The 13805-nt window shown below is 40.1% G+C and overlaps 2 pseudogenes; one reads left to right on the forward strand and one right to left on the reverse strand.

Moving 5' to 3' along the window:
- Positions 1 to 1223: 1223 nt before the first annotated feature.
- LOC147454624 (photosystem I chlorophyll a/b-binding protein 2, chloroplastic-like) lies at positions 1224 to 2200 on the reverse strand (annotated as a pseudogene).
- A 585-nt stretch (positions 2201 to 2785) lies between these two features.
- LOC147454625 (syntaxin-52-like) lies at positions 2786 to 3714 on the forward strand (annotated as a pseudogene).
- The last annotated feature ends 10091 nt before the right edge of the window (positions 3715 to 13805 follow it).

Consider the following 13805-nt stretch of genomic DNA (forward strand, 5'->3'; position numbering starts at 1 on the left):
TCCTTTAATGTGTTCACACACACATTGATACACAGTCATATCTTGCTTTTGTACCATCTTGCTGAGCACATTCCAAAACTCTATTTGTGCAAACTTATTCTCCATGGTAAATTCACATGTTGCAATTGTCATAAGTTCGTGCACAAAAAGATCAAAAGATGGTAACTCAAATGCCACATGTCCATCATAATGTGTAGGTAGCTCTTGAACTTGAATGATATCCTTTGCTTTCTTGAGTGTCATGTGTACGTTGTGAAGGCATTGCATGTAGTATACCAACTACTATGGAGGGACCATCGGACTATTACTAGTGTGTCCTTCATTCCAATGCCTTGTGTGCTTTCAATAGCAATGCTAACCTTCTAGAATTGACATTGGCCATGATTGAAAAGGAAGATTTGTTCACCACTAGCAAGTTCAGTAGCCTTTATCTTCACCTGCTCTCCCATTAGAGTTAATGGATGCAAATTGAATGCATTAGTTATTTCATAATGTTGTATCACAAAAGAGATAGAAAGTGCATAGATGCTATCGTCAAACATAAGAACAATCTTGTGGCCACATTGTCGTCCATAAATGGTAGCAGAGAGGGAGTCACAAAACTTTTTGCTGATTTGAGACAAGTAACAAAAAAGGAATCAAACGGGTGTGTGCGCATGTGTGTGTGTGTGTGTGAGTGAGTGAGTGAGAGAGAGAGAGAGAGAGAGAGAGAGAGAGAGAGAGAAACAATTGATACTGCAACGTGAGCCCCTCTCAATTGATACTGCAACGTGAGCCCCTCTCCTAGACTGCTTGCTTCCTCTTTGTCGTGGATCTCTCTCTCTCTCTCTCTCTCTCTCTCTCTCTCTCTCTCTCTCTCTCTCTCTCTCTCTCTCTCTCTCTCTCTCTCTCTCTCTCGCATTCAAGCCAGACTTCATTATCTTTATTAACTGGGAGAGATGAAGGGATCGAATGAGAGGCATTTGGTCAGAGAACAGTGGAAAACTTTTGAAGTAAATAACAACCAGAATAGGCATGTTTTGTAATCAAAACTGACTCATATCCTCAAGGTAATGCAATGAAACATGATACAAGCAAATTGACAAAACAGTAGCAGGCACAGCTTACACGACAAAATAGGACCTTCCAACCAAATAAAAGGTTTTTACGAACTTCTCAATTGGCATACAAAGGAAGTGAGTGTCAATATCTGCTCCAAGTGATGGAGGTACAACGATCATTGCTCACTTGGTCAAGAAAGCCGAGAAAACAATGTTGTGACCAGGGTCGGAAAGATGGGGGGTAAGGTTGTCAATGGGGCTAATGCCCATGTAGATTGCTTGGAACCAAGCACCGATAACGGCCAACATAGCGAGTATGTCATTCTTTATCTCCTTAGTCCTAAGCTCCTTGATCTTCTCAAGAGAACCAGAGCCCCATCCGAGAGGGTTAAACCAAAATCCACCGGGATATCCAACATCTCTGCCTATTAGCTTGTTATTGGTGAAGATGGGGTCAGTATTCACTGATCCTGGAGTAATGATGTTTGCCCATCTTCGGCCCTTAGCTTAGCCTAAGAATATAAGCTCCACTATGAACAGGATAGTCGTAATTGTGAAATACTCGGCCTTCCCAGCTAAGTACGAGGATGGGGTGTTCAAAGTTCCTGCTTTGGAATGAATATTTTAGCAGCACCCAACATAGCCACAAGAAGATTTAGAAATATTCTCATGTAGGAAAACGGAGTCTTTTTTCAGTGTTTTTCATACCATGCATAACATCATGAGCTTCTGCTCGAGAGGCACCAAATACCTAGCTAGGTATGTGGTGTCTCTCTCACAGAAACTCATGATGTTGAGGTGAGTCACAATGTGGGAATTATTGTGAGAATTTATCTAAAACTTCTTGTGAGCCCACCTACAGTCCACTATCTCTGATTACACAAACCACTTGAGAAGCTCGGGCTCGGATCCAAGACCAAGGGGGTCAAATCCAAAGCCCCCACGTAGGCTTCCATCAAGCCATTTCGAAGGAGTGCTACCAAGGAACTGCAAGGCCTGTCGGTTGTTGTCGCCGAAACAGTGAGGGCCCTCTTTGATGGAAAAAATGTAGCTTCTGCGGGTGCAGCACGCAATGCCCATCCAAACACAAAGGAGCTCCTGCTCATGCTGGATGCTACCATAGCTATGAGACTGCTAGAGGAGCACACCCCGAACGCCATAGCCACAAGCTCGCGGTGATAAATTTCAGCTGTTTCTCTCTATTCTGTTGGGTGCCCACAAGCACAATGACTCTCTCTCTCTCTCTCTCTCTCTCTCTCTCTCTCTCTCTCTCTCTCTCTCTCTCTCTCTCTCTCTCTCTCTCTCTCTCTCTCTCACACACACACACACACACACACACACACACACACACAGTTTTAAAAAAAAAACTCTCTGAAAGAGCGCGCGCCGGCGCGCGCTCTTTCAGAGAGTTTTTTTTAAAAAATTGTGTGAGAGAGAGAGAGTGAGAGACCGGCGCGCGCTCTTTCAAAGATTTTTTTTTTTTAAAACTGTGAGAGAGAGAGAGAGAGTGAGAGAGAGAGAGAGAGAGAGAGAGAGAGAGAGAGAGAGAGAGAGAGAGTTTTAAAAAAAACTGTGTGTGTGTGTGTGTGAGAGAGAGAGAGAGCGAGAGCGCGCATATTGTTTTTCTGCTTGACATTGGTGTGATGTGAGGGACTGTGAACGCGTTTTGAAGGTGCCCCCGCCCTTCGTTCCCGCATGAACTTGGGACCGCTCTTCCTTTGCACGTCATTGTAGGGTCATATATGATGGCACAGAATGATTCATGGATCCAAGAGTTTGAAGATGCAGTTTGGCTTGCAGAGGATATAGCAGCCTGCATTGTAGAGTGCAACTCCGTAGCCCTTGTTGGCAGTGGGTCCCGTGCTGCTAACAATTCCCGCCTCATTTTTGCCACAAGCTAGTAATACATTGCTCTCTCTTTGACCTCCTATGCTCACTCAATCATCTCTTGGTGATATTGCATGTTTGTTCTTTTGAAACTTTGTGTTGTGGTTGTCTGTGAATCCAAAATTTCCTCACTTACTAATGGATCCCTTAAAGTTGTCCATGTGCTCAATGGCACTCTGACCGTATATGATTGCTTGTTGTGTTTTGACTGCAGACGGAATATCACCATGCTTGGTACCCACCTTGACAGCCTTCAGTCCCTCTTGAGAAATCCTTCCCTCACCAAATCTTTGAATGAAAAGGACTTAAGCAAACAACAAGACAGATTTCTGAGTCTTCATTCTAGGATGAATCAGATGTCAAACAGCCTAAATTCCTCCCAAGCTTCTAACAGGATTAATCTATTGGGTCAGGATGGGAGAGGGGAACCTAAAGAGAACAATAGAACAACGGGCTTAGATAACTATGGAATTGCTCGGCTTCAATGACAGTCTGACAGATCATGCGGGAGCAAGATGATGACCTTTTGAATCAAGAAGAGACACTGACAAGCACAAAAAACATTGCCTTGGCTGTAAATGAAACGCTGGATTTGCACACAAAGATTTTTGATAATTTAGATGACGACACAGACAGAACAAATACACAATTGAACGCTATGCAGAGGAGGCTAGGCGTACTGGGGCAGAAGACAAGCAGTGGGTGTTCAGTGATGTCCCTCATCTTGATGGTTATTCTGATTGTGATACTAGCCCTTGTCATAATTGCGTTGATTCGATATTTGTGAGGTATGCTAGCCCTCGTCATAATTGTGTTGATCAGGTACTGTGTGAGGTGTCTTTGTGCGAGCAAAGAATTGATGGTGAGGTTTCAGTATGTGGCCCTTTGGAATTCACAAGCTGTTGCTGACTTCTAAAGTGACTGCTCGCAAAAAAAAAAAAAAGGTTTGACAAATAAGTAATGCATGTAATCATCATGTCTCATGATCTATCAAAGCCGCCTCAACATTGACCATGGTTGGTGATTCAAAAGGAAGCTGTAACATAGCGTGTGTGTATGCTATGGGTAATTTCTTGTTTGGAGGACCACCTTTTATCAAGGTTGAACTACTTTTTGCCTTCTGTGTAAGCAAAGATTGGTATCTGGTTTGTTAATACTGAATACCCAGCAAGACATGAGACGTCTTATTTTGTGATGTTTGTCTTGAATTAGAGTAACGGATTAGTTTTTTCTTTATCTAGAGAGAGAGAGAGAGAGAGAGAGAGAGAGAGTTATTTCATGCACCATGTGGGGATTGATTTTTGTAAATTGATTTAAAAAATCCTATATTGGTCAATTGAGGAAAAACATGATTTTATTGTAACAAAAGAAGCCTTTCATAATTAGGTATGGTGTTTGTCAGTGATGTGTCGTGTAAGAAGGGTGTCTTTGTATGAAGATCACAGCCTTGTAGAGTATAGATAGGACAAGACGACATGAAAAAGATGATTGGTGTATGAATGAACTAATGAGGTGCAATAAATTGCTATCAAATTGATGCGTCTATGATGAGGAAGGATGCACATGCTCTCAAGTATAAAAAATGACAATCAAGAACCAAAGTACTAGACATAGGAGCACTACAAATGACCTTACAAAAAGAAACTTACGATGACTTGAACATTAAGTACAGGGCTAGAGCTCTTATTATTCTATCAATCTTACTTTATGCGCAAACATGTGAAGCCCAAGCGAGCCTAAGAGAGAAGATAATATTTTCAAATATTGTGTTTATTTTCTTAAAAGTAAACTTTGATGTTTTGGAATTTAGGAGGTATTCTATTCATCGATAACCCTTTTTGTTGTGGTGCATGAATATATAACAAATGATAAATAATCTATTGACGATAAAATTTACTATATCGTGTCCAAACACTTGCTCGGGTTTGTCCTTGCTCGGAAAAAATTGCTCGGTGCATGGCAACACTCAAAACAAATCAGCTGACATAGATTGCTAATCCACTAGAAACACAAACCATGAATCAATTAGAAGGGAAAGGCAGCTAGTCCTTTTGTGTACATTGAGGAGGACAATCATGTCCTACTATAGCAAACATGCCACTTTATTATAGAGTAACCTGCCATACCAAAACCCAGCCAGAATAAGAGTAACATAGTAGACTAATTTAGTCTCTTACAGAGGTTTTTTGACACTAACAAACTGCATACAGTTGTGTGTCAGCAAAGTAGAATACACCCAAACAAGAGGTATTTATGATGAAAGAGCAAATAGGATTAGTAGCTGTAGGTATTTCCTCAAAAAAGGGGGTCATTAATAACATCTGCAAAACATGCAGGAAAGAACCTATATCTTAGCATGAAGTTAGTGTTATTAGCCCCAGCCATATTGGGCATAGCATTAATGCCTCTGAATATAGCAATAGGCAACAGCTTGCAACACACTCAAGCAACAAACCATAGAGCAATGATAACATGCAAGTCAACCCTAGGTTAGTATGAAATAACATTTGTTAGTGGTAAGTAGAGGAACCTACATTCGTTAAAAAAAAATCCAGGTTGTATTTTTCCAAATGTAGTGCATAGTAGGGGGCTACCCAGAGCTAGCTTATGCTCATTACCAAATAACAGAGGTGTTCCATAGCCCAAGCTGCGGCCACCATTCCTCAAACAAAACCAAAGGAACTGTCTGCTAACATTTGTTGTAGATTTAAGTGGTAACTCTACTGACCTTTAAGTCCTTACCAAAACTAGATGAGGAAATATCCGGCTAACCATAGAAGAATCATCTTCTAGGGAGCCTTTTTTTATTTGGCTACAAGTTAATGTCAATATGAAGGGCAGCCAATAGTGGCCATGTGCAAAAAGGAACCCACCAATACTACCAGAGACCATCTGATTCTCAAACATGGGTCTTAGAAATATAGTTTTTTCTCAGTAAAAAGGGAAAGCAGACATCTTAATTTCCTCCATGATACGTCAAACCACACAGTAGGGAAAAAAACTTACTAGCTATGTAAAAGAAGAGAAGAAACGGGGGATAGAGAGACACAAAAAAGGTACCGGCCAACACCTATAATCACTAGAGGATTGCCTTAACCCAAAAATCCAAAAGATTCAACTGGACAATAGTGAAAAAGAGCACCAGTATGCAGCAAATACTATCTGTTTCTTATCCATCAACATTTTCTGCATCCTACACCCCAAGACCAAACCATGCAATAGAATTTCCAAGAGGCCATTGATTTATGACAATTTTGAAAAAACCAGTAACCGAGTATGATGCTACCTTAGATGATTCAGCAGTGGCTTTTTTGCTGGGGGCCATAGAGCTTGAGTGCACTTTGATAGGGGCAGGGAGCCGAAACAGAGCAACAGACACTACCAAGGAGCAACCAAAGATATATGCTGAATGAAAACTAAGTGAGCAAGTGCTCACCTTATGTATAGATTGCAGAAGATCCCATTCCCTTTAGTGCCACCCCCAGCTGGCCTTGGAGCCCACCATGAAAACAGCTAACCAAGAAGCGGGTTCACCACAGTAGAGCCCTCATCAAACTCCACCAAAACCCCCATAAATCCGGGCGGTGTTATAGCTTAGAGAATGCCCAAAAGTGGCGCACGTCAGATTGAGAAGAACCCCTCATTCCCCTCCATAATGGCATTCAAGACTAACCCATCACGCCTGGCCAGTAAAATGAAAAAGATTTAAAATGAAAAAAGTATATTATAAGGCAACTATAGCCAAGTGGCTTTTCCCACCTTAACCACCAATTGCCATGGTTGGATTCTCTATTGAGAGCAGGATCACAAACAGGTGAATCAATTCTCATAGCCAATGATTCCAAAAGGTGAAAGCAAACCCTCAGATGAAATAGGACCTGCCCTCTAATAAGTACCCCATGGAAAAAAGATCTTTGGGAGTGGATAGCACAAGCTACAGAGCTCAATTATCATTGTCAGAGTAGGATACAGAGTAAGAGAGAGAATCCAAAAAGGGGGAAAGGGAGTCAAACTCGGTCAGAGGTAATTTAAAGGAAAAGAGTTAATTCAGTATAATTAGTCTAACACAGCTCTAGCAGGATGCAGAGAGAGAGAGAGAGAGAGAGAGAGAGAGAGAGAGAGAGAGAGAGAGAGAGAGAGAATTTATATCTCTCTATTCAAATATTAAAAAAACTATTGGAAATAGTCCGCGCCCGTGGGGACTGTTTCTAGTAGTTTTTTTTTTAGTTTTAATAGAAAGAGAGATGTTTTTAAAGGTATTTGTGGAGTTGAGACGCGTGGCGAGGGAGAGAGCAAGGTATAAGCACAGAGTTCTGACGCATGAGCAAGAGAGAGTGGGGACTGTTTCCAATAGTTTTTTTTTAAAGTTTTAATAGAAAGAGAAATGTTTTTAATGGCATTTGTGGAGTTGAGACGCGTGGCGAGGGAGAGAGCAAGGAATAAGCATAGAGTTCTGATGCATGAGCAAGAGAGAGAGAGAGTTTATGTTTCTCTATCAAAACTAAAAAAAAAGGACCTACTAGAAATAGTCCACGTTGGTGTGGACTGTTTCTAGTAGGTTTTTTTATATTTTTGAATAGAGAGAATATGTCCCACGATTCATTTTTAATCCTGCTTTAAGAAGAATCTTTGAAAGATTCTTTCTCTCTCTGTCCAATCTTTATCCGTCATTCTCTATTTTTCTCTCGTCAAATGCTTGTTTTGCATCTCTCTCTCCTCTCTCTCTCCTCTCTCTCTCTCTCTCTCTCTCTCTCTCTCTCACCCATCCATGCACACAACTACAGGGCAGTCCTCTTTGTTGAGAAGCAAGTCGTTAAAATCAGACAGGGTCGCCACGACAAAGTGAGAGAGAGAAGCAAATGGTTGCTGGAGATAGGGCAAGATCCTAGACGACAGTGCAGATAGGTCTCAGTGGGGAGGGAGGCCGAGGGAGTCGAGGGTTGTTGCAGAAAGGAGATGAAAGCACACATGTAGGTTTTGTGTGATGTGTGTGCTCTTTTTTTTGGGGGTGTGGGTGAGGGGGGGAAGGGGGGGGGGGGGGATGGGGGAATCTCACAAAGTATTGTTTTTTTTAACTTCAGACTACTATGTCTTCCGATCAGTTTAGAGAGAGAGAGAGAGAGAGAGAGAGAGAGAGAGAGAGAGAGAGAGAGAGAGAGAGAGAGAGAGAGAGAGAGAGAGAGAGAGAGAGAGAGAGAGAGAGAGAGAGAGAGATGTGGAAAATCAATTTCGCAAACATACTAAATTCCCTTTATGGTAGATTCAAATAGGTCTCTATTTTCATGAATTTTCCAAGCGGATTTTCTCCTTCTCGCCCCCCTTTGATTGGCTCCTTTTATTTTTTAACATCTAGTGCTCACCCAAAACATTTGTGAGAGAAATAAGTGTATAAATTGGCTCATGGCTAAGCTGAGGCACACTTTTCTCAAAGAGTGGTCGACGTGGTAGCAACATCAAAATTTGAGAGAGAGAGAGAGAGAGAGAGAGAGAGAGAGAGAGAGAGAGAGAGAGAGAGAGAGAGAGAGAGAGAGAGAGAGAGAGAGAGAGAGAGAGAGAGAGAGAGAGAGAGAGACGTGGAAAATCAATTTCGCAAACATACTAAATTCCCTTTAGAGTAGATTCAAATAGGTCTCTATTTTCATGAATTTTCCAAGCGGATTTTCTCCTTCTCGCCTCCCTTTGATTGGCTATTTTTATTTTTTAACATCTAGTGCTCACCCAAAACATTCATGAGAGAAATAAGTGTATGAATTGGCTCATGGCTAAGCTGAGGCACACTTTCTCGAAGAGTGGTTGACGTGGTAGCAACATCAAAATGAGAGAGAGAGAGAGAGAGAGAGAGAGAGAGAGAGAGAGAGAGAGAGAGAGAGAGAGAGAGAGAGAGAGAGTCACCATGGTGGTGGCTTGATCCGACTATTTTTAGTTTTTGGAGGACTCTTTGCGGGTTAAAACTAAAAAAAAACCCTCAAAGAGTCCTCCAAAAACTAAAAATAACAGGTGGTTTGATGCCACCACCATGCCGACTCTCTCTCTCTCTCTAATTCATGTAATGACCATAACTTTGGATTGACTGCTCTACACATATTCAATCCCTTCAACAACTTTGACTATGAAATTCCTTGGATGACTATGCCTACATAATGCTTGATGTGTAAGGATATTTAAATGTAGACTTCTCAATAATCTTGTTGGAAGCTTCACTAGTCTGTTTAAGAACTACTTCTCTAGAAATCTGGAAAGGTTCTAAAGCACATGGATTTTTGTTCAATGTTTGTGAGAAAGTCGCTCGGTTTTCTCTTTGCTCAAGAATGTTCGCTCGTCATTTGGTAAGACTCCTTTGAAATCAACACTATGGTCATTGATTCTAACCACGTACTCCTTATTAGGATCCAAATATACTACGCCCCATGAGTATTGATCTTATAAAAGGTCAAAATGTATTTAAACCATGGCAAGGTTCCAACACCCAAATGAGTGGAGAAGGAAGACATGTTTTAGGTCGAGTTGGAGTAAGTGTTTTTCTTTGACTATTGTCTTTAGTGGCCTTCGATTTCTGAAAACTTAGTTTCTAGTAGCAAACAATGTCCAAATGACTCCAAATTTTGCAAGCTATCTGTGGGTTAGGTGCTCTACCCTTGGTAACCATTTTTTTTTTCCAAAATTCCCTCTCTGGCTGATAGGAGATAATAAACACAATTATTATCTACTAGTTGCTAGTCGGTCTATTAGCTACAAGTATATATATAATGGCTGATGGTAAAAAAAATTAGTCCCAGATTGAAGAAATAGCCAAAGGATGGATCTACAACCTTCAATCTTTGAAAAATTAATTTCTAGTAGCAAACAATGTCTAAATGACTCCAAACTTTGCAAGCTATCGGTGCGTTAGATGCTCTACCCTTGGCAACCAAAAAAATCCCTAGAATCCTTCGTTGATTGACAGGAGGTAATAAGCGTGATTATTACCTATTTACATAGAAATCACTTTTTGCATTTTTGACGATACCCACTGGTTCATTGGTCAAAGAGCTACAAAGCAATTTGGACAAGTTTTGTACTAGTTTCAATAGTTTGTATACTTTGATGCAAAGGAGTGGTCACTCTCAGTCAAAACTTTTCCAAATCACTTGAAATTTGACACTGTTGATATCATAGATCAAAATCACTTCAAGAAAAATTCAAAATCTTTAGTTTTGGGGTAGGAGATAATAAGCACGATTATTATCTATGGGCCTAAAATGAAAATTTTTACACAATTTCTTGACCCACACTAGTCGTACATACTATGAACGGTTCACTTGACAATTTTTATGGAATTTAAAATTTGGATCTATTCTCAAGTTTCTTGTCCCCTTTTTGTAGCTACTCTTTGATTTCGGAGAGAATTAGGTACAACTAGTAGTCTATAGCTCCAAATGACTCCAAACTTGAAGCATAAACTCAATACACTATGATTTAAATTTTTGTATGCTCAATTGATTAAAATTTGGCAATTTTGGAGCTAAAGATCACAAGCGTGATTTGTTGAATTTGAGGTTGGAAGGAGGCACACACAACTTGGAGAAGATGAATAAGTTTAAGGCACACAACAGATAGTATATTGCTGAGTGCATAAATAGAAAGATAAGTTAGCGCACTAGAGTGATGGCATTTATACAATGCACGATAAAAAAACATCCTAGTGAGGGAAAAAGTTCCCCGATGGTCCTAAGTGTGTTCACACACATTACTACCACATACATGGTAACAAATCTCCCTTGGGAGTGATGTGGTGAATGAGAACTAGCACATAGTGTATATGGAAGTGCCATGCCCTAAGGACATGATCAATCCACAAAGGGAAGCAAGTCCAAAACTCTGAAAAAAACTCAAACTTTTCTTGAGGCAATGCCTTTGTGAATAGATATACAAGGTTGTCTTCTGTTGGCACATAAGCCAAGGTGATCTCCTGCTAAGAGTCTCTCGGTGACATAGTGATAATACACCACGATGTGCTTTGTGTGAGCATGAAAAATTGGGTTCCTTGCGATTGCCAATGAACTCTGAGAGTCGGTGTAGATGATGTTGGCAGTGTCTTGTGCAACACCCGAATCAGCCACCATAAGGCGTCTAAGCCATACACACCCAACTGTAGCTGTGAAGATTGCCTTGTACTAGAAGTGGCCATAATACGTTGCTTCTTGCTCAACCATGATATGCATGAGCTACCAAACATGAAACAAAAACCACTTGTGGACACTCGTGTGTCATGGTAACCAACCCAACTTGAGTCCGAAAAGGCATGCAAATCTGGTGGCAATGATCCCCCTTGGGATAAAACAACCCAAGATGTAAAGTCCCACTCAAGTGTCAAAAGATGCTTTTAATAGCCTGCAAATGCTCAGACCCTAGGCTATGCATAAATTTGATGACCTATGAGACTGCAAATTGAATATCCGATCTTTTATTGCATACATAAATAAGGTATCCAAAGAGTTACATCAACAAGATCTCGAGCATCATGAAGACTCAATTTTAAACCTGTTTCCATTGGAGTAGAAATAGGTTTGCAACCCTCAAGTCCAAACTCACATAGTAATGCTTCCATGTATCTTGCTTGACACAAAACAATACCTCCATCACACTACTTAAAATGTATGCCAAGTAATGATGCAAAATCTCTAAGACTTTCATCTTGAAAGTGGCATTCAATTCAACCTTGAATTCAACAATGTGTGTCTCATTTGGACTAGTAAGCAACAAATCATCTACATACAAAACGATGATGAGAAAAATAGCACCCTCACGTTTGATATACAAAGTGCTATGAGTCAGACTATTACAAAAGCCTTATTTAAACAAATGAGTGTCAGCTTTCTCATACCAAGCACGAAGAGAGTGCTTCAACCCATACAAAGATTTCTTACATTTGCACACTTTATTTTCTTGTCCTTTCTTGACAAAACTGTGAGGTTGCGTTACATATACTTCCTCAAATATATCACCATTCAAGAAAGCGGTAGCAATGTTTGATTGATGTACATTCCATCAAAAGTGAGCTGCCAATGCATATAGAAAATGAGCAGTAGTCTCTTCATAGTCAATGCCTTTTGGTTGTGTATAATCTTTTGCAACAAGTCTAGCCTTGTACCATTCAATCTCACTATCTGGCTTATGTTCCAACTTGTAAACCCACTTTGTATCAATGGCCTTGCTACCAGGAGGAAATCACATAAAGTCCATCTTTCATTATCCATAAGTGCGTCATATATTAATTGCAAGGTAGCCATCCAATCTTTTTATTTCTTTGCTTCATCGAAAGAAAGAGGTTCCTCTTCATCACACAAACTAGAAATAGCCAAAGCATAAAATATGGCGCATATGATGCATGGTGAGAAACTAAGAGAGTACACCTAGACATAGATGCATCCATTTTACTCTCACACAAAGTATGCACCAACCATTTTGGCATATCTCTAGCCTCTTCATTCTCAGCCCTTTCCACATCAAGTACATCATGTACATTTGCATTAGTAATAGGATGATCTGTAACAATTTTAGAAATCCCCATAGGTTTTACATTTGCCTCATTGGAGCTTACATTTAAGTTTCTACCACTGAAAAGAGGCAACAAGGTGTCATTGATGTCCTCCAAGCTTACATTACTATCTCTAGTACATGATAAAAGCCTGAACAGAATCTTCCACACAAACAACATCTCGTGAAACCAAGATACATTTGGTTTGTGGATGGTAGAACCTATAACCTGTAACCTTTTCTTTCAAGACTATAGCCAACAAAAATGCTTTTGGTAGACTTATCATCAAATTTTTGCGCTGCGTTTGTGGCACCAAAGCATAAGATAAACAACCAAGAATGCGCATGTGATCAATAGATGGTTTCTTATCATGTCATGCTTCATAAGGAATCATAGATTGCAAGGCTTTGGTAGAATACATGTTAAGCACGTAAGTAGCACACAGTACAGCCTCATGCCAAAACGAATGTGGTAAAGCTTGACTCTTGACCATACATTGTGCCATTTTCGTACCTATTCTTTCTTTCAGCAACACCATTTTTTGAGGTTTATACGGCACTCCACATTGGTATTTTATCCCACGACTAGCCAAAAACACATTAAATTCATGAGACATATACTCCCTCCCCTGATCTAAATGGAGGGGTGCCCATAGCACATTTAGAGACCTTTTCAACCATTTTTAAAAAAAATTGGAAACACATGAACACTTTGGACTTAAATTTAAGTGGATATACACATGCATGCCGGGAGTAATCATCAATGAAAGCATCACTATGTATAAGTTACAACCTACATGTAGTCCTTATTGAACCATCCTTTGGAAATTTTGAATGCTGCATCTTACCAAAATACAACCTTCACATACACGCTTAGAAGGTGCTTCAAGAGGCAAAAAAGAGGCAACCATATCAAATTTCTACAAATGCAGCAAACTAACAAAATTCAGACGCCCAAAATGTGCATGCCAAAATTTGGCATTTGAAACAGTCTTTGAATCCCTCTTGAATGGACAACTATCTTGCAAAATCTTTTTGACACTTGTCATACAAAGTGAGATTATACAACCCACTCTCATTGTAGAAGTTAGCACAATCTTTCCAAATCCCTTGACCAAATAAGAGGCATTCTTTGGCACAAGTGATCATATTCTCGTGAGGGACAGTCTTCAGAGAGGAAAACAATTCATGATGCAAAGTAATGTGCTTTGAATAGCAACAAAAGCTTGTTCAACTTCACATTGTTTAGCCCCGTTCTTTCTTGAAAGTGACTCCTATAATAGCAATGTGCATAATGCATCAAACTCAATAGCTTGAAAGTTTCCTTGGGTCATAAGTCTCCAAGTACTAGCAAAATTCTAG

This window comes from Adiantum capillus-veneris, chromosome 7, assembly GCF_014529385.1.
Source record: "Adiantum capillus-veneris isolate H3 chromosome 7, ASM1452938v2, whole genome shotgun sequence".
Taxonomy (NCBI): domain Eukaryota; kingdom Viridiplantae; phylum Streptophyta; class Polypodiopsida; order Polypodiales; family Pteridaceae; genus Adiantum; species Adiantum capillus-veneris.